Here is an 18,571-nt window from a genome sequence, read left to right as displayed (position 1 = left end):
TGCTCGTGACTCTTAATGGTCTAGATGTCTTGGTGCATGATCTAGGCCATTAAAAGTGACGAGTATGAAATTTGATGACTGCTACTCTATGTTAAAAAAGAGGACTTTTGCACTAATTTTTGTTGCTTATGGGAACGTGAAAAACTTTTTCATTCCTTCAGTTAAACATACTTCTTCTGCGGTAAAATGACACATTATTACGCATAGCCTTGTATGACTAGTTTTCTTCTTTTTAATTTCTTTTGGTAATAATAAATAAAATGTCAATTGGATACAATTATGTAGGGATGGCAAATCGAGTTAGATACGTTGATTCAACTGGTGTAATCCACCAAAAATGGTAGGGTGAATTAGGTGACATTGATCGACTAGACCGACTTGCTAATCTATTAAGTTGAATGCGAGAAAACTAATCATCCAATCCAACCATTTTTTGTTTACTAATTGTATTTTAATTAAGTAAAAAATTGTATTTTAAATTTTGGGCCTGTTTTTGGGAAGTTAATATGTTAACCCGACAACTTTTTGTGGCTTTGGAACGGGCACACTCCTGTTAACACCCCTAATATAAAGATTATCTCGGTAGAAAAATTAGATGAAGTTTAATTTAATAACCACATTAGTATCTATCTATAGATAGAAATTTGTTAGAGGAAGCATGACCATAGTCCTTGCACAAACCCAACCCAAGTGTGAGATTCCTTAAGCTTTTGCTTTAGGTCTCATCTTAAAAAATTATGTGCCATTTTCTTTAAAATCCAAATCTTACTCCTTTGTGTTCAAAATGGAGAAGTAAAACTGACAAATGTCGAATAAAACATGAATTATGAATTTCTACAAAATATTTTTTCAGATCTAATTAGTATTATTGAAATTAAAATTGCAAACTTATTATTTATACATAATTGAAGAATGGTTGGATATTATCAAAATAATTTACATAATATAATTGAAGTAGAACATTGGGCCTATGAGTTAATAAAAAAAGAGATTTACTTTTCCCACCCTATGACCTTCTCGCGCGCTCTATGTATACATTTTTCGGAATATAGAATCCAGACAAATGCGAAGTATAAAAGGAACTTCACCCCCCATTTTTACAGTTTCACAGTTTCACTTTCCCCATTCACTCACTCTCTCTACATTATCCCAAATTCCGAACACCACAAATCTTGTCCAAATTTGGAGTTTTCTTGCTCAAAAGCACCGCATTTCAACCCTTGTCAAACATCATGGAAGGTAAGTTCGATTTCTGTATACATGCAAGTTCAATTAGTTCGTTTTTTTTTTGAATTATGTTCGAATGCAATCCGGACTTCGTTTTCCGGACTAGGTTGTTGGTCATCCGGATTTCAAAATCCGGACAAACCCAGAATGTTGTTTTGCTTCTGGTTTGTGCTGTTTGATTATGCTGTTTGATTGTGATGTTTGATTACCCTAATTTGAATGTTACAGAAGGTTCAACGTCTAATACTCAGCGCGTAAGGGAGGCAGGGCATGCTTCTCGTAGGAGAGCGCGTAGGCAACAGATGGAGGCTGAAGGTGTTGTTCCTCCGAGACGTCGGGGTGCTAGAGTACGTCGTGCTGATGTCGAGGATCAGCCGGAGCAGCAACATTATATGCCCATGGAGGAGGAGCAGACTGATGTGGATTTGCAGCATACAGATGAGCAAGAGCTTAAGGAGGAGCTGCAGGGTATGGACGAGGACATGGAAGATGCCGAGCCACATCAAAGGCGAAAGAAGAAGGAGAAGGTGGTGGACCCTGAGCTACTAGATGACTATCCTGGTGGCCCACACCAGACTGACCTGCTGTGGAGGTACCATGTGCACGTGGCCAGGAAGGCGGCTGATGGCGTGGTATGTACTGTTAAACTCACTTTATATATGAAGCTCACTTTATATCTGAAACTGCTTGGTTATGTACTGTTTATATCTGACTGGTTTATTTATTGTTAAATATGTTTGTGAAGCCATGAGTTTAAACTCGCTTTATTAATTTTAAATATTTGCAGTGGCGTGGAAAATTAAAATGCATCAACAACGGAAAGAAGATAGAGGCGATGCATGATGATGACACCAGACTTATCATGGCTGCACGGTGATGGGAGAGCAGATTGCGTCGCACAGGCCTTTGGTTGGCTCCAGGATACGAGCTACACGATTATTGATCATGGGCTGATTTGTGCGTTCGTGGAGAGGTGGCACGAGGAGACTTCCAGCTTCCACCTTCCGTTTGGGGAGATGACAGTCACACTTGATGATGTGGCCTCTTTGCTGCATATCCCCATTGACGGCATGCTCCTGTCCCACGAGTCCATATCACCGGACGAGGCGGTGGAATGGATGGTGGAGTACTTGGGGTCTGATCTGAGTGATGCACTCAAAGAGGTCGAGAAGACCAAAGGTGCACATTGCAGATTTAACTACTTGGAGAGGATATTCAAGGAGAGTTTGAAGGAGCAGAGGGATTTGGCGGACGAGTATGGTGTGACTGAGGAGGTGGAGAGGTTGCGGGACCAGGCTGTCCGCATATATTTGCTATACTTGGTGGGGATCACGATCTTCAGTGACAAAAGCCAGTGGAATGTCCATGTTGTCGACCTGAAGTACTTCAGAGACCTTGATATTTGTGCTAGTTTTTCATGGGGAGCTACGGCACTAACTCAGTTGTATAAGGAGCTCAACAATGCTGCACGTTGGAACACCAGTCAGGTGGCAGGATACTTGAGTTTGTTGCAGGTATAAATTAAGAACTATGTTTTATTTTTTTTAATTTAAGTGTATATGGTATGTATATTTATATGTGGTTGTCTTTGGTGCAGGCTTGTGTGTTTCATCAATTCATAGGTATGGGAAGCAAGGATGTCTGGGACGGATATGTGGAGAATTTATATCCACGCGCGATGCTTTTTGTGCCACTGCATGGTTTAGGCACGGTGGACAACTACAAGAACTATCTAGATGCGCTAGATTTGACGAGGGTTGTCATGGCCCCATATGCTGCACACCGTCAGGCACGTCCGCTTGAGCGGGTCAGTGATGAGTCATAGATAGTCTAATTTAATGCTTTATTTAGTTTAGTTTTATTTAAGATTTAGTTTTATTTTATTGCATTTTATTTCCTTTTAGAATATTTTACTTTAAATTGTCTTTTATTTTATTTTAGGAATGAATATATGGTGGAAGGTGCCTTGGAGCGAAAGAAAGAGGACTGGAGCAAATACAACGCAAGAATACGAAGATACGGGACAAAAATATGTTCCCCCAAACTCAGAAGCTTGGCACGGCCCATGCCAACATGTGGCACGGCCGTGCCCGTCCCCAGAACACTCTTTTGCTGCTTTTCTTCGGGCCTAAGTTACCCTGTTGCAGCTTTACTGTTTTATCCCTTTAGTTGCTTAGTTTCTAAGTCAAGTGTAAAGCTATAAATAGAGTAGCTCTCCACCATAAAACATTCATCATTTACTTTGTTTATTTCAAGTATTATTTCAATAAAAAGTCTTTATTTCCCTTTTACTTTCTTTGCAATTTATTTTACTGTTTTCTCTCTTCTTCCCCCATGTCTACGATGAACATGAGTGAGTAGACTTCTTCGTCTTGGGATTGTTGGGGAGTCTAATGACTCAATCCTAAACAAAACAAGCCTAAACCCTAATTTCTATGTAACCCTAATTTCTAATCTAGATTCACCGTCTTAACGTGGATTAACAATTATCAAACTGTGGAAGCGAAAGCGGAGGGTTTGATAATCGTTAATCCATCATCCCAAACATCAATTCATAAAGCGAGAGCGGAGTCTTGATGTTGGAACAAGTGAATCTAGACAATAATTGCAAAACAGTGAAATAGTCTTTGCAATTATTGAGACAAAGAGTAGTTTCAATCCTCTATGCATCTTCTAGTAATCATGTCAGCGAAATAGGCTTGGTTGCTAGAAGTAAACTCTCACCGGACTTTCATCGGAAAGGTGAGGGGCTAAGGGAAACCGGTCTTTAGAAATCAGTGTGTAAACCATGAAATTAGATGTTTAGGTCTTGTCTAGTGAAGGATTTGTCATTATGATGAACTAATGATCCCGAGGCTTTTTATTAATATTGTTTTTATCTTCAGCAATCAAAACCCCTTTTTACTAAACTTTCTCTCCCTCTAATTATTCACTAAAGGTTAATTAAGTTGAATAACTCCCTTGCGGAACGATACTTTTACTTACTACTATTACTTCGATAGGCCGTGCACTTGCGGTTTGGCCCTATCAAGTTTTTGGCGCCGTTGCCGGGGAGTTAACTAATTTGATTAACTTTTTCTTAGTGATTAGAATTCTCTCTTCTTCTTTCTCTTTTCTTTTTATTTTTAATTTTCTGTTATCATTAACTTCTTGGGTTCTCAATTTTTTATGTGAAAAACCAGAAATCGAGTTGTAATAATCAACGAGATCGAAAGGTATTTGCATAGATGAATGAGAGACGCACGAAATAACACCGCCATGGCCAATCGCACTCTCAAAGAGTATGCAACGCCGTCTACGGCTGAGCCACAAGCAGTTATTGTGTACCCAACGGTTGAGGATGACAATTTTGAAATTAAGCCTGCCCTACTTAACTTGGTGCAGCAAAACCAATTCTCGGGATCCCCCACTGAGGATCCCAATCTTCACATCTCTGTTTTCCTACGAATTAGTGGAACCATGAAGGAGAACCAAGAGGCCGTAAGACTTCATCTCTTTCCCTTTTCCTTAAGGGATAGAGCTAGCGCTTGGTTCCATTCCCTCAAAGTCGGTTCCATTACTTCATGGGATCAGATGAGGCAAGCATTCCTTGCCCGTTTCTTTCCACCATCTAAAACCGCTAAACTTAGAGACCAAATCACGCGGTTCAACCAAAAAGATGGGGAATCTCTCTATGATGCGTGTGAGCGTTTCAAAGAAATGCTAAGACTTTGTCTCCACCATGGCCTAGAGAAGTGGCTTATAGTCCACACTTTTTATAATGGCTTGTCTTATACCACTAAGATGTCTGTTGATGCAGCTGCAGGTGGAGCACTATGAACAAGAACTACACGGAGGCGTATGCCCTGATTGAAGACATGGCTCAAAATCATTACAAATGGACCGACGAGAGAGCCATCACTAGTTCTTCATCCTCCAAAAAGGAGGCAGGTATATACGAAGTGTCTAACTATGACCACCTTGCTTCTAAAATTGATACACTAATCGAAAAACTTGAAAAACTCAATGTTAGTGCTATCAATTCTGCTCCTACTCCTTCTTGTGAAATATGTGGTATAACTGGTCATGCTGGTGTTGATTGCCAACTAGGTAGTGCTATTAACGGTGTTGAGCAAATGAATTATGCTCAATACAACCAAGGGATGAGACAAAATCAAAATTTTTATAAAAACCAAAATCCCTATGGACAAGTAGCACCACCCGGTTATGCAAACAACCAAAGATTCACTCAGAAATCCAATTTGGAAATTTTGTTGGAAAACTCTATTGCCAACCAAACCAAACAACTTCAAGAATTTAAAAACCAAACTGGATTTCTGAATGATTCTCTTTCCAAGCTCAATACCAAGGTTGATTCTATTGCTACTCACTCTAAAATGCTTGAAACTCAAATCGCTCAAATAGCCCAACAAGTGGCTACCTCTTCCCAAACAACGGGAGTCTTTCCTGGTCAAACCGAAGCCAATCCCAAAGCCCAAGTTAATGTTATATCTTTTGGGGGTAGTAAGTTAGGCGAAACTTTTGCTAAGGTTAAAAACATTGGGAAAGAAAATGTCAAGCCTTTAGGTGATAAAATTGTGATAGAAGAAGCAAAACCGCTTGAAGAAAACAAAACTCCATCCTCCTTAAATCTTGATAAGCTTAAACTAGAGGGTAAGTTTGAAAAATTTGTTAACATACTTAGGAAGATTTGCATTAAACTTCCCTTTGCTGAAGCTTTGTCTAGGATGCCTCTATATGCCAAGTTTTTAAAGGAAATTTTTTCAAAGAAAAGGGCTATAGAGCATAATGAGACAATAGCCTTGGCCAAGGAAACTAGTGCAATCATCCAAGAAGCACCCCCTAAGCTTAGAGATCCAGGTAGCTTTGCCATACCGTGTGAAATTGGGAATGAAACCATAAACAAAGCCTTATGTGACTTAGGAGCTAGTGTTAGTTTGCTGCCTTTGTCTCTTCTTAAAAGGATAGGGATAGGAGAATTGAAACCTACCGAAATAGAGTTGAAGCTAGATGATCGTTCTACCATGAAACTTGTAGGATTTGTCGAGGACATACCCGTTAAGATAGAAGGGATATATATCCCAACTGATTTTGTAGTCGTTGACATTGCGGAGGACGAAGACGTCCCCATAATCCTAGGTAGACCTTTCCTAGCCACTGCGAGAGCTCTTATAGATGTCAAGAACGGTAGGATAGTATTTCAAGTGAGTGATAAGATGGTAGGATTTGAGCTGGAAAATGTTATGAAGGGTCCCGCTCTTTACTCTTGTTGCATGCTTAACGATCATGTTGTGAAAGAACGTTTTATGGCGTCATCTACACAATATGATATCTTTAATCCATTCTAAGGACTCTTTCTAACCGTCAAGCTAATGACATTAAAAGAGCGCTTCGTGGGAGGCAACCCACGCATTTAATTGCTTTTGTTTTGTTTTTCTTTGTTTTAAGTTGTTTTGTAGGTAATTGTCCAAGTGTAGTTCGAAAAAAATCAAGAAATTGAAGAATTCTGAAGCCCCCAGGACCAGAGAGGTGGCACGGCCCGTGCTAGCATTGGCACGGCCGTGCCAAGTTTTTAAGGAAAAAAGCAATGTTGAAGTCAGAAAGATGGCACGACCCGTGCCAATAGGTGGCACGGCCGTGCCCGAGCTCTACACCCCCATATATACAAATTTTTCTTTCTTCTTCCTCATTCACAAACAACAACCCTCTTTCATCTTTCAAACTTCTCTCTAAACCTCCATAACCTTCAAACCTTCAAACCCTCATATCTCCCTCAATTCTTAACCAAATCACTCAATTCTTTCACCAATCAACCACAAACTTCATCCAAAACAAAGACCACCAATCAAAAACATCTTTCATCCATTTAAACCCATAATTCACCAAAACCCTAATCTTTCAAAACCTTAACCAATCTCCACATCCAAACCAACAAACCTTCCTTAAACATCAACCCCAACCCTAAACCAATCCTTTCCACCAAAAATCTTCCCAAACCCTAAACCTTCAAAACCAATTCCAACAAGGGTCAATGGCTTCAAGAAGAAGTGGTAAAGAACCAGCAAGCTCTCAAGGAGGACCTCCCCCAAAGAAGCAAGCACAAGTGAAGAATCATGGAATAAACTTCAAAAACAACAAGCAAAGGGACATGTATACAATTCTAATCTCTAAACACTTGCATCCTTCTCGTTATCCTGATCCCAATACTTTAGATGTGCTAGAGCTTTTTGATGATGTTTCTAGGTTGATAGGAAAGTTAGGTTGGACTGATTTGCTGAAACCTATGCGGGGTTATGAAAACTTCACTTATGAATTTTTAAGCTCAATTGTTTTCACTAAAGATAAGTTGAATTTTGATAACCCTAACCATAGAGTTGTTTTTCGGTTGATGAATATTGATTATGACATGTCACTTCAGCACTTTTGTGAGGCCTTAGGTTTTGCAAATGAAGGATATAGTCATGATCATTGGGATCCTAGCCTAAAACCGGATAACTATCACCCAGCTGCCTTTTGGACACGTATCACCGGCGTTTCCAACTATGTTCCTAGAGCCAACAAAGCTAGCAACATCCACAACCCCGTACTTAGGTACCTCCAAAGGGTAATGGCTTGCACTATTTGGGGTAGAACCGAGCTAGGAAACACTAGAACCGATGAATTGTTCATGTTATGGGCAATGCTCCACAACCACCCCGTCAACACATGTTTCTATTTGATTGACTACCTAGACTTCTTAGGTAATAAACCACCCGGTAGGGGAGACATAGTGGTGGGTGGCATCATCACATACATAGCTAGGTGTTTTGGAGTAGGTGAAGATGAGGGGATCAAACCAATTGAGGGAAACAATAGACTCAACATAGATACCCTCATTGCTATGAACTTCATTAAACAACGTCCACCCCTCCATTACCAACTCAAGCTAAATGTGCCTATCTTGTTTTTACTTCCTAACCCATCTCGGACTACCACCGAGGTGGAAGAAAATTGGTTGTATGTTGATGATGTGCAGGTTCTAGAACAATAAGATGATGAAGGAGACGGTGCTAACTTGCACCATGACATGTGAGAAGGTGCTAACTTGCACCAAGAGGGGGACCATGGCCATGAAACCGGTGAACTTGATGAAGATGAAAGATGGGCATGGATGCGAACCGAGGTGGAGAGGATAAGCACCGAGCAACAAAGGCAAGGTGTAGAACTTTTGGGGCTGAGAAATGATGTCCAAAGGGGCAACCGCTTGTCGGAAGAAAACAATGAAATGCTCCAAAGGATGATGCACCAATTCAATCTCCAAGGTCCTCCTTATGGACCTCAATGAGAACATGTGAGCTTTCCTCTTCCTCTCTTCCTTTCTCTCTTCACTCTTTCTCCTAATCTTCTTCTATTTCTTCTTCTTCTTTTCTTTAATTTATTTTTCTTTTTGAATCATTGAGGAAATGCTTCCCCTAAGTGTGGGAGGGGGGGGGGGGGGGGGGGGGGGGGCTAATAAAGTGTCTAGAGTCGTAGTGTCCAAACTCCCTTGAACTTTATTATTTTGTTTTGTTTTTATAGTGAAAGGCATGACTAATAGCTTGTTTTTAATGTAAAAAATGGCATGAAATTTTTTGTTTCGTCTCTTTCTTAAAGGTTGCTTCTTATACATAAAAGTAGTTTCTTGTGTTTCTTATGTTCTTGCTATACCCATATCATGTTTTATTGTGAAATTCTCCAATGAGAAAAGCACCCGGTTGCAATCCTTGAGCAAATGTATGAATAGGTATTTTAAGGAACACGTTCTATCTTTAGTGTTAACTTAGACCCTTTAAAGTCTTAAGAGTAAAAGTAGTATAAGTTTGTGTGGGAAATTAATCTATGTTCTTAATTGTTAAAGTTAAAATGGGGCGGGAGAATGGCACCAACATTTGGGGGAAAGGACAATCCCTAACTTCCTAATTGTGGTGGTGACTCCCTAATTTGAACCTAAAGTGAAACAAATTCATCAATGCTAGGGGGAAAGGACAATTACATCCAAAAAGACTTCCTACGCGGAGATGAAATAAATAATAATTTTGCAGCACTGCTTAGGGTGATTTTGAATCTAGGGGGAAAGGATAATTACATCTGAGAAGACTTCCTACGAGGATAGATAGCCCCTAAGCATCTGCAGCCCCTTGTGCTTAATTGTTAAATTAATTCAATCTTAACTTAAATTCCCATCACTCTTATATGAAATGAAGAAAGGACTTTTCTCGGTTACTTAGCACTAAGGATAGAACCTATTCCTCATAATATATGTAGCACTAAGGATAGAACCTATTCCTCATAATATATGTCTTATACAGGAGCAAGAAAAGGGTTGGACTGCACACACACACACACTCACTTGAGACTTGATGTTGGGTAGAATAGGTTCATGAGAAGTATTTGAAATTGTAATTAGTGTACTTGAAGCAAAGCCTTTCTTTTGAGACATGTGTTCTTAATATTGCCATAATAATCTTTTGTTGCTGCTATGTCTGTTGCCTTTTGCTTGAGGACAAGCAAAGATTCAAGTGTGGGGGAGTTTGATGAGTCATAGATAGTCTAATTTAATGCTTTATTTAGTTTAGTTTTATTTAAGATTTAGTTTTATTTTATTGCATTTTATTTCCTTTTAGAATATTTTACTTTAAATTGTCTTTTATTTTATTTTAGGAATGAATATATGGTGGAAGGTGCCTTGGAGCGAAAGAAAGAGGACTGGAGCAAATACAGCGCAAGAATACGAAGATACGGGACAAAAATATGTTCCCCCAAACTCAGAAGCTTGGCACGGCCCGTGCCAACATGTGGCACGGCCGTGCCCGTCCCCAGAACACTCTTTTGCTGCTTTTCTTCGGGCCCAAGTTACCCTGTTGCAGCTTTACTGTTTTATCCCTTTAGTTGCTTAGTTTCTAAGTCAAGTGTAAAACTATAAATAGAGTAGCTCTCCACCATAAAACATTCATCCTTTACTTTGTTTATTTCAAGTATTATTCCAATAAAAAGTCTTTATTTCCCTTTTACTTTCTTTGCAATTTATTTTACTGTTTTTCTCTCTTCTTCCCCCATGTCTACGATGAACATGAGTGAGTAGACTTCTTCGTCTTGGGATTGTTGGGGAGTCTAATGACTCAATCCTAAACAAAACAAGCCTAAACCCTAATTTCTATGTAACCCTAATTTCTAATCTAGATTCACCGTCTTAACGTGGATTAACAATTATCAAACTGTGGAAGCGAAAGCGGAGGGTTTGATAATCGTTAATCCATCATCCCAAACATCAATTCATAAAGCGAGAGCGGAGTCTTGATGTTGGAACAAGTGAATCTAGACAATAATTGCAAAACAGTGAAATATGTAACGCCCGTCTTAATTATTTAATTAATTTAGCGAGGTTTTGAATATATTTATAAATATATGCTTATATGATTTATGATTTAAGTGATTACATGATTGATATGTGTGAATTATATGATTCATGAAGTTGAGTGATTTATAAATGAATTATGAGGAGTATATGATTTTGTGAAGTTGTTACGTTGGGTGACTTATTTTATTATCAAGTAAAATAAGATATCTTTATTATATATATTTGCCTTAATTTTTTTTGAAGAGTACATGTGGCATCTTCACATTCTTCATCTCATTTAATGCTTTCTTATCATCCAATCAAATTGAATTATGACTCATTCATCTTTTTATTTGCCAATCAAGATGAACCATGACTAATTTAGTTTTCATCAACCAATCAAAATTGATCATGCCTTGATTTTTTCCCCTATATATAGACAATTTGTTTTTCATTATTTTCATGTGTCTCTTCCCCCATAATTTTTATTTTGTAATAACAAGTATTTTATGTGTTTTAAAAGATAGAAGTTTAACCATTTGTTTGTAGATTATAGGGTTGGTTTTCTTTTTTATTTGTATCTAATTGTTAATTGTTGATGCTACTTTCTCAGGGTCCCATTGGAGAGCATGTGTCTACATTCTACGACTTCAAGACGTTCAACATCAATAATATAATTTTTAGTCAAGACAATGTTTTGTATTTGATATAGAATCAAGATGTTAGAGTTTAGATACCTTAGGGTGATTGAATATTTTTAATGAATTGATATGTCGAAAAACTAATCTCAATAAATTGATTTAGTCTTTATCTATATTTATTTTATGAACTTTTGTCTTACACAAATGATATATTACACATGAACTCTTATTTGATGAATCATAATTGATGCTTTTAAACACATCTCCAGACATGTCCAGATATGTTAAACATCATCCTAAAGGTTGCATACAATTGGTTCACATCATCTAATTTGGACAAACCTTTTCTTTTAAGAAGACATCTATAAACTTCATCATGTTTTACTATGACGGATTTTCACTTAACATAGTTTCTTCAATAGAATGTATCAAAAGCTTCAATCAACCATTGATCAATAATCATGGTTTATTTTTTATTTTTTTTGACAAAGTGTCATTTCATCTCATTTATTTGACAATCAATATATGACTTTTTTTCTCCTTTGATTTGTCAATTAGATAGTTATTATTAAATAATTTTTTTCAGGGACTATTAAAAATATTGTTAATTTTGCTATCTACATTGTATTATAAATAACCTCCATTTGCAAGCAATTCCATGCACAATTTTAATAAAAAAAATGTATTCTTTTCAATCTTTTGTCTCAATGTCGTGTCTTTTTTCTTTTTGTTTTCTTTTTTTCTTTCTAAGTTTCACGTATTTGGTATTATTAACAAGCCAAAATGAATTATATTAACACGAAAGTTTCATATATTTGTATACTTAATAATTTTATATAGTTCACAAATATTCTTTTTTTTCCTTTTATTAAGGATAATAATGATAAAACAATTTAAGAGTAATTAATATGTCATTTAATTTAAATTAGAATGATTTCATAAAGGTTAACATGTCTCATTTAATTATTAAGAATGAAAATACCTCATTTGGTGGATGAGAAGGAAAAAGAAAACAAATTAAATAACATCGTTAATTATAACCCTTAATTAAAGGAAACAAATAAACCAAAAAAAGATGGAAACAAACAAATATTGAAGTATTTTATATCAAATAAATGAAAGATATTTAAAATTCAAAAAGTTCAATTTTTCTATTCGTATAAAAAAAACTGAATTATTTGAATTTTTTACCTTTTTTTATTAATGTTTTACATTCATTTCTTTTGTGGTACTATTTAATTTACAAACAAAAAAAATTTGTAATTAATTTTGAAATGTTATATTTTTATAATTTATAATAATTATATTTTATGCGTCATTTTAATTGGGTTGATCCTATAAATATTAAATTGTATCGTTTAATAGGACAGACATTTTTTTTTAAAGAGGTCAACCAAAAAATTAAAATGTTCTTTAAATAATATCCTTAATTGTAGCCATTAATTAAACAAAATAAAAAATTTAAATTACATTGCAAAGAAAGAGTGATGTGCTATCGAAATTCAAATAATTGAGATTACTTGGAAAAAAACTATTGAATATTTTAAGTTTTTTTAAATAAACAAAAAACAAAAATATTTTTTGTCTTTTGGGAATATTTCATGTATTTGAAAAAATTATCGTTAAATTTTCAAAAAAAACAAATCTCTAAATTTCAAATACTATAATTTGAATAATTTGACATATTTAATATTTTCTTTTTGTGATTTTTTTTCATTTTATTAAATATAATCATGATAAAATAAATTAAGAGTCATTAATGTGGTCATTTAAATTAAAATGATTCTATTAAATGTCTCATTTATTGGATCAGATTAAAAAAAATGTTATTTAAATGATATCATTATATGGTAACATCTTTTGATTCACTATTTTTGCTATTAGTACTAATAATAGTATTCATAATCAAGGTTGACTCAACTAATAATGAGTTGACTCATTCTTATGGGCGTGCATTCAATCCCCGCTACTAGCGTAATAATCTCTTTGACAGGGGATCTCTAGGTAATTTTGTAAGTGTTCATTGAGTCATGAGACATGTCCTGACCTTGATGTGTTCTCCAGAGTCTAACTCACCTAAATATTTTATAATAAAAAAAAAACACAATTTTGTTTAAATTGTAAATTGTAGATTCCGATAGTAGTCGTTGCAAAGCCTCAATCTTTTTATGAAAAATTAAAGTCTGATGGGCGTATTCTAAATGAACTTTTTTTAAAGAAATAACAATAACAAACACAATATAAAAGGAGAATTGAATGATATCCAAAATTAAATTTTAGCTATAATTCAGTGATTTTTCAAATTCAATTTTACGAATTTTCGACAATGTTTATCTTGATTTTTTTTTTAAATTATGTCATGTCTTTTAATAACAAAGGCACGTAAATGTGTTTTAATACAAAGAAAAACTATTTAATACATTTACGGCTAATTTTAAAAAAGAAAAATGTACACGAGATATCACTAATGATTATTGCACCATGATGATTCTTGGGGTATAACATTTATGGTGCGAGAGTGTTCATTATGTCCAATGTAGGAAAGACCTTAGACCATCCACATGGAGCACCTATTTTAGGTGCTTAAGTGGGTCATATATATACACATCATCAATTTTACAATTTTTAAATATTAAAACTTAATAAGCACTCAATCTCGCCAACCGAGCACCCCACAAAAAAATGACCAAATTAGTCCCACCAATAACTCTAAATCGTTAAATTTCAACAATTTTTTTATACAATTTATTTAGGTAGGGCCTCAAAAAAGTGAAGAGAGAGAGAGGGTGCTTCCATAGCCACCCTTCTCTACAAGCATCATATTTATTTGCTCCATAATTTGGTGCTTATTTAGTATGGTGCTAAATAGATTAAGTATCCACCATTTTGGATAGTCTTAGAGATAAAAGAGCGCTCAAAAATATATTTACCTATCTCCAAGGATACTAACAGAGTTCGAAACTCTGAATCTCGAAATTCAAAGTTTGTCCTTCTACTGCTAGGTTAAACCCTTAAGTTGGAAAATTGCCGTGAACTTGAAAATGAATTTTTATTTCAAATTAATCATGAAAAATGAAATATCCCTTAAACTTAAACCATCTCTAATCATAATTTTTTTTTACTGAAAGAATGTGTTGGTTTAATCATTCGTGCTAATTGGGATTGGTCGGTCAAACATATTGTCCGAAAGTTGTTGGTAATTTTATGGTTTTTTTAAGGAGTTAAAAAAATGACACCACATAATGAACCAAAATCTAAGCGTGTTTGTTTCAAAGTAAGAAATTACATTCCTTGAAATGATATTCCTAGGAATGATATTTCTAGGAATAGCATTCCAACTCATGTGTTTGTTAAAAATTTAGATTTCATGGAAATGTTTTAGAAATTATTTAGTTAAGAAGATAAAAATGAAAATAAACGTGAGTGGTAGTGGGAAGTTATGGCAAGCTGAGTTCTATTCTCATGAGAATGTTAGATTCTCATCCTTTAAGCATGGGAATAACAATAGAAGAAATTATGTGCAAATAACATTTCTGGGAACAAATTTTCAAAACTTGAAACAAACATGGGAATGTTGCATTTCCAATGTCACATTCCCGGGAATCATATTACAAACCTTGAAACAAACACACCCTAAGTCATCAGGTATATTGGTCATCTCACTTATATGTTGTTTAACATCTACTTTTGCATCCAATGTGGAACTTTAACTCACATTTGATATATTAACATCTCTCCCTTAACTATGAGACTCTTTGCGACCCTGATATAGAGACATAACAATATAATGTTAGACGGATGCACGACATGCTAAAAAAGGTAGGTTGATGTCGGTTTCATGCAAATGGTTTTTTTCCCTTTCTTTCATGAGAAACAATGGATTAAGCAAATGAAATCCAAAAAGGAAGAAAACAGTTCATCATAATGTAACGAATTTCGCGGGAGCGTAAACTGAGTTGCATAATCACATTAGACTAAGAGAAACTACTCAAGCGAGATTAACATCACATCTTCATTCAAATCCTAAAGGAATTGGATTTATGGATCATCTCACTTATATGTTTGTCACTATATTCTCTTGCATCCAATCTGAAAGTTTAACTCATATAAGACATATTAACATCTTTCCCTTTAAGTGTGAGACTCTTCCCTTCTATGATTTGGTAACAAAGCGAAATAAAATTAGATGAAGACATATCATGGTAAAGAAGGTGGGTTGGTGGTGATTTGATGGAGGTAGGTTTATGTTCCTTTCTTTCATGAGAAGTTATGAAATAAATTAGAAAAGGAGTGAAGATAAAAAAAAATTGAACATGAGAGAAACGATAAGGAAAATAAGGAGTGTGTGCTTTTCTATGAGCGTGTAAGGAATAGAGTGAATTGCCTATAATTCTACTGGTTTAATTAAGGAGTTGGAGATTTTTTAGTAAATATTTAACCAAAAAATTAGACTAACTAAAAAAACGCAACATTATTTTAAAATTTCTAATAAGCATTTATTTTGTCAATTCAACAACACACATATGCTTATTTCCTTTGTCAAATTTCACCAAAGAATAAAAGTGAAGGAATTTGAAGTAGTTGAGGTTGAATAAAAAATATAGCATGAAAGAGAATAACATCCAATAACTAAATTTTAAGATAATAAAAAATAAGCAATTGACAACCGAAAACTAACAAAATAAATTATCATAATGTTGGGATTTCCAGGTGATTTTTTACCGGGTTGGATGATTGTATTAGGTCAATAGCAACCATACAAATGAGATTGACACCACAACTTCACATGAAACCTTAAGACGTTAGGTATTTTGGTCATCTGACTTATATGTTGCTGAAAATCGACTCTTCCATCCAATGTTAACGTTAACTCACATTTGACACATAAACATATCCTAATCAATTGTGCATCTATCTACGTCCATAATTATGTTACGTAATCAAATAAGGTCAAAATTAGACACAACATGTTCAAACAAGTTGAATGATGATGATTTCATGAAGGAAGGTTTATATTCCTTTCATCTACTAGAATAGAGAAAGGAAACTAGAAAGAAAAATAAAACAAATATCAAGAAAAAAAAATTAACATGAGAGAAAAATTAAGGTGAAAAATATGTACTGTGTGTTTTATCCGTGAGAGTACATAAAATAGATTGAATTATCGGTAATTATGTGGTTTTGTTGAAGGAGTTGAAAATTTTTGGGTAATTATTACCAAAAAATTAGACTTAATTAAAAAAATGTTGTATCATTTTAAAATTTTTAATAAACATGTATTTTGTAAACTCATCATAACACATGTGCATTTTCCATTGTCACACCCCATCATAGACCATATGTGAAGGAGTTTGAAAAAATAGAGGTTGAATAGAAGAATAGAATGAAAGCGATTGACATCCACAAATGAAGTTTTATCGAAAAAACGGTTAATTAAGTAAATGTTTCCTATAAATATAAAGATTTTTTTTAGTTTCTTGAAAAAAAAATTGCATATTTTTAATCGTTGTAACTTTTTTATTTGGCATTTTTAGGGACCAAAAACACGGAATGGAAATTTTACAGGGACTAAGAATGCTGATAAAAAAACTTGACAAAGACTAAAACTGCTGACGAATTTTTTTACAATAACTAAAAAGTGCGATTTATTTTTGTATGGACTAAAAATGAAATTCTGAATATTTATAGGGACCATTTACTTAATTAACTCTAAAAAAGAATAACAAATGAAATCAAAACACCAATAAATTAGTTTGTCATAATGTTGGGACTACGGAGGAAACCTACATTGGGTCGGAACATCATATTATGGTAAGAGCAATGACACAAGTGAGATTGACACCACATCTTCACCTGAAATGTCTAATAAGCATGTATTTTGCCAACTCAGCATAACACATCTACATTTTTCCATTTTCAGATCATACCAAAGACCAAAAGTGAAGTAATTTAAAATAATAAAGGTTGACTAAAAAAATTGCGTCAAACCAAATGACATTCGAAAACTAAAATTTTAACATGATAAAAAATTAAACAAATGACATCTAAAACTAACAAAACAGTTCATCGTAATGTTGTGACTTTCAAGGAGAGCCTAAACTGAGTTGGATAATCACATTTGGGTAAAAGCACCCATAAAAGTGAAACTAACACCACATCCTCATCCAAAATTTTAAGGCATTAGTTATTTGTGTCATCTCACTTATATTTTTTTTGACCACCTACTCTTGCATCCAATATGAAACTTTAACTCACATACGACAAATTAACTTCTCTCTCCTAAATATGAGACTTTCTACATTTGTAATCTGGTGACATAACCAAATAAAGTAATATTGAGACACAACATGGTAGAAAAGGTTGGTTGATGGGGGTTTCAAGAAGAGTTGGTTATATTCATTTATTTCATGGGTATAGAGAAAATGAACGAGAAAAAGAAATAAATAAAAAAGGAATTTTAACATGAGGGAAATGATAAGGAAAAAAATGAGTGTGTGCTTTTACCGTGAGAGTATATGGAATAATGTGAGTTGCTGGTAATTTTGCGGGATTGTTGAAGAATTAGGAGTTTTGGGGTAATTATTTTACGACAAATTAGACTCAACTAAAGAATCGCAACATCAATTTAATTTTTTTAATAAGTATGTTTTTGTCAACTCAGTGGAACACATGCATTTTTCCATTGTTAGATTCTACAAAAGACCAAAAGTGGTAGTTCAAGCCTATGCTCTTCAACTCTTCCTCGGATATTTGGGCAATTTTAGATAATAGTTGGACTCCTCAATGCAAAGTGGTAGTTCAAGCTTGCATTATTAATTTATTAAACATCATTTGGTATAAGAGGAACAACATTCGGTTTCAGGACAAAATTGTTGATTGGCGTACAGCAATTAATTTAATCATCTCCAAAGTCTCTTTATCAGGGAACCTTACTTCTAAAACTGCTGCTTCTAATATGTTAGAATTCACCATTTTGAAAGCTTGCAAAGTTAATATTAAGCCTCCTAGGGCTTCCTTGATCAAAGAAGTTATTTGGGCTCCTCCTTTGTCTTCCTGGGTGAAGGTAAACACTGATGGTGCCTCTATTAAGAATCCTGCAAGAGCAGCAGCTGGTGGAATTTTTAGAAACTCCGAGGGTGTTTGTTTAGGTGGTTTCTCTCAATTTCTTGGTAATGTTAATGCTCTCTACGCTGAATTAATTGCAGCAATGAATGCCATTGAAGTTGCTTCCTTGATGGGATTTTCTAATGTTTGGTTGGAGTCTGACTCGCAATTGGTAATTCTTGCTTTTAAATCCAACACTGTCGTGCCTTGGGGGCTTAGAAATAGGTGGGATAATTGTATGCTT

General features: G+C 34.8%; 1 non-coding gene across 1 annotated transcript; it reads right to left on the bottom strand.

Annotated features, from left to right (window-relative positions):
• Window positions 1-4,848: 4,848 nt before the first annotated feature.
• Window positions 4,849-4,955, bottom strand: LOC146900847 (small nucleolar RNA R71). Its single transcript, XR_015024332.1, has one exon. It is a non-coding gene; the product is annotated as a small nucleolar RNA R71 (small nucleolar RNA).
• Window positions 4,956-18,571: the final 13,616 nt, after the last annotated feature.

Source organism: Medicago sativa, chromosome 8 (genome assembly GCF_051527215.1).
Source record: "Medicago sativa cultivar Bolivia chromosome 8, Bolivia_mono, whole genome shotgun sequence".
Taxonomy (NCBI): domain Eukaryota; kingdom Viridiplantae; phylum Streptophyta; class Magnoliopsida; order Fabales; family Fabaceae; genus Medicago; species Medicago sativa.
This window is presented reverse-complemented; position numbering and strand designations above follow the sequence as displayed.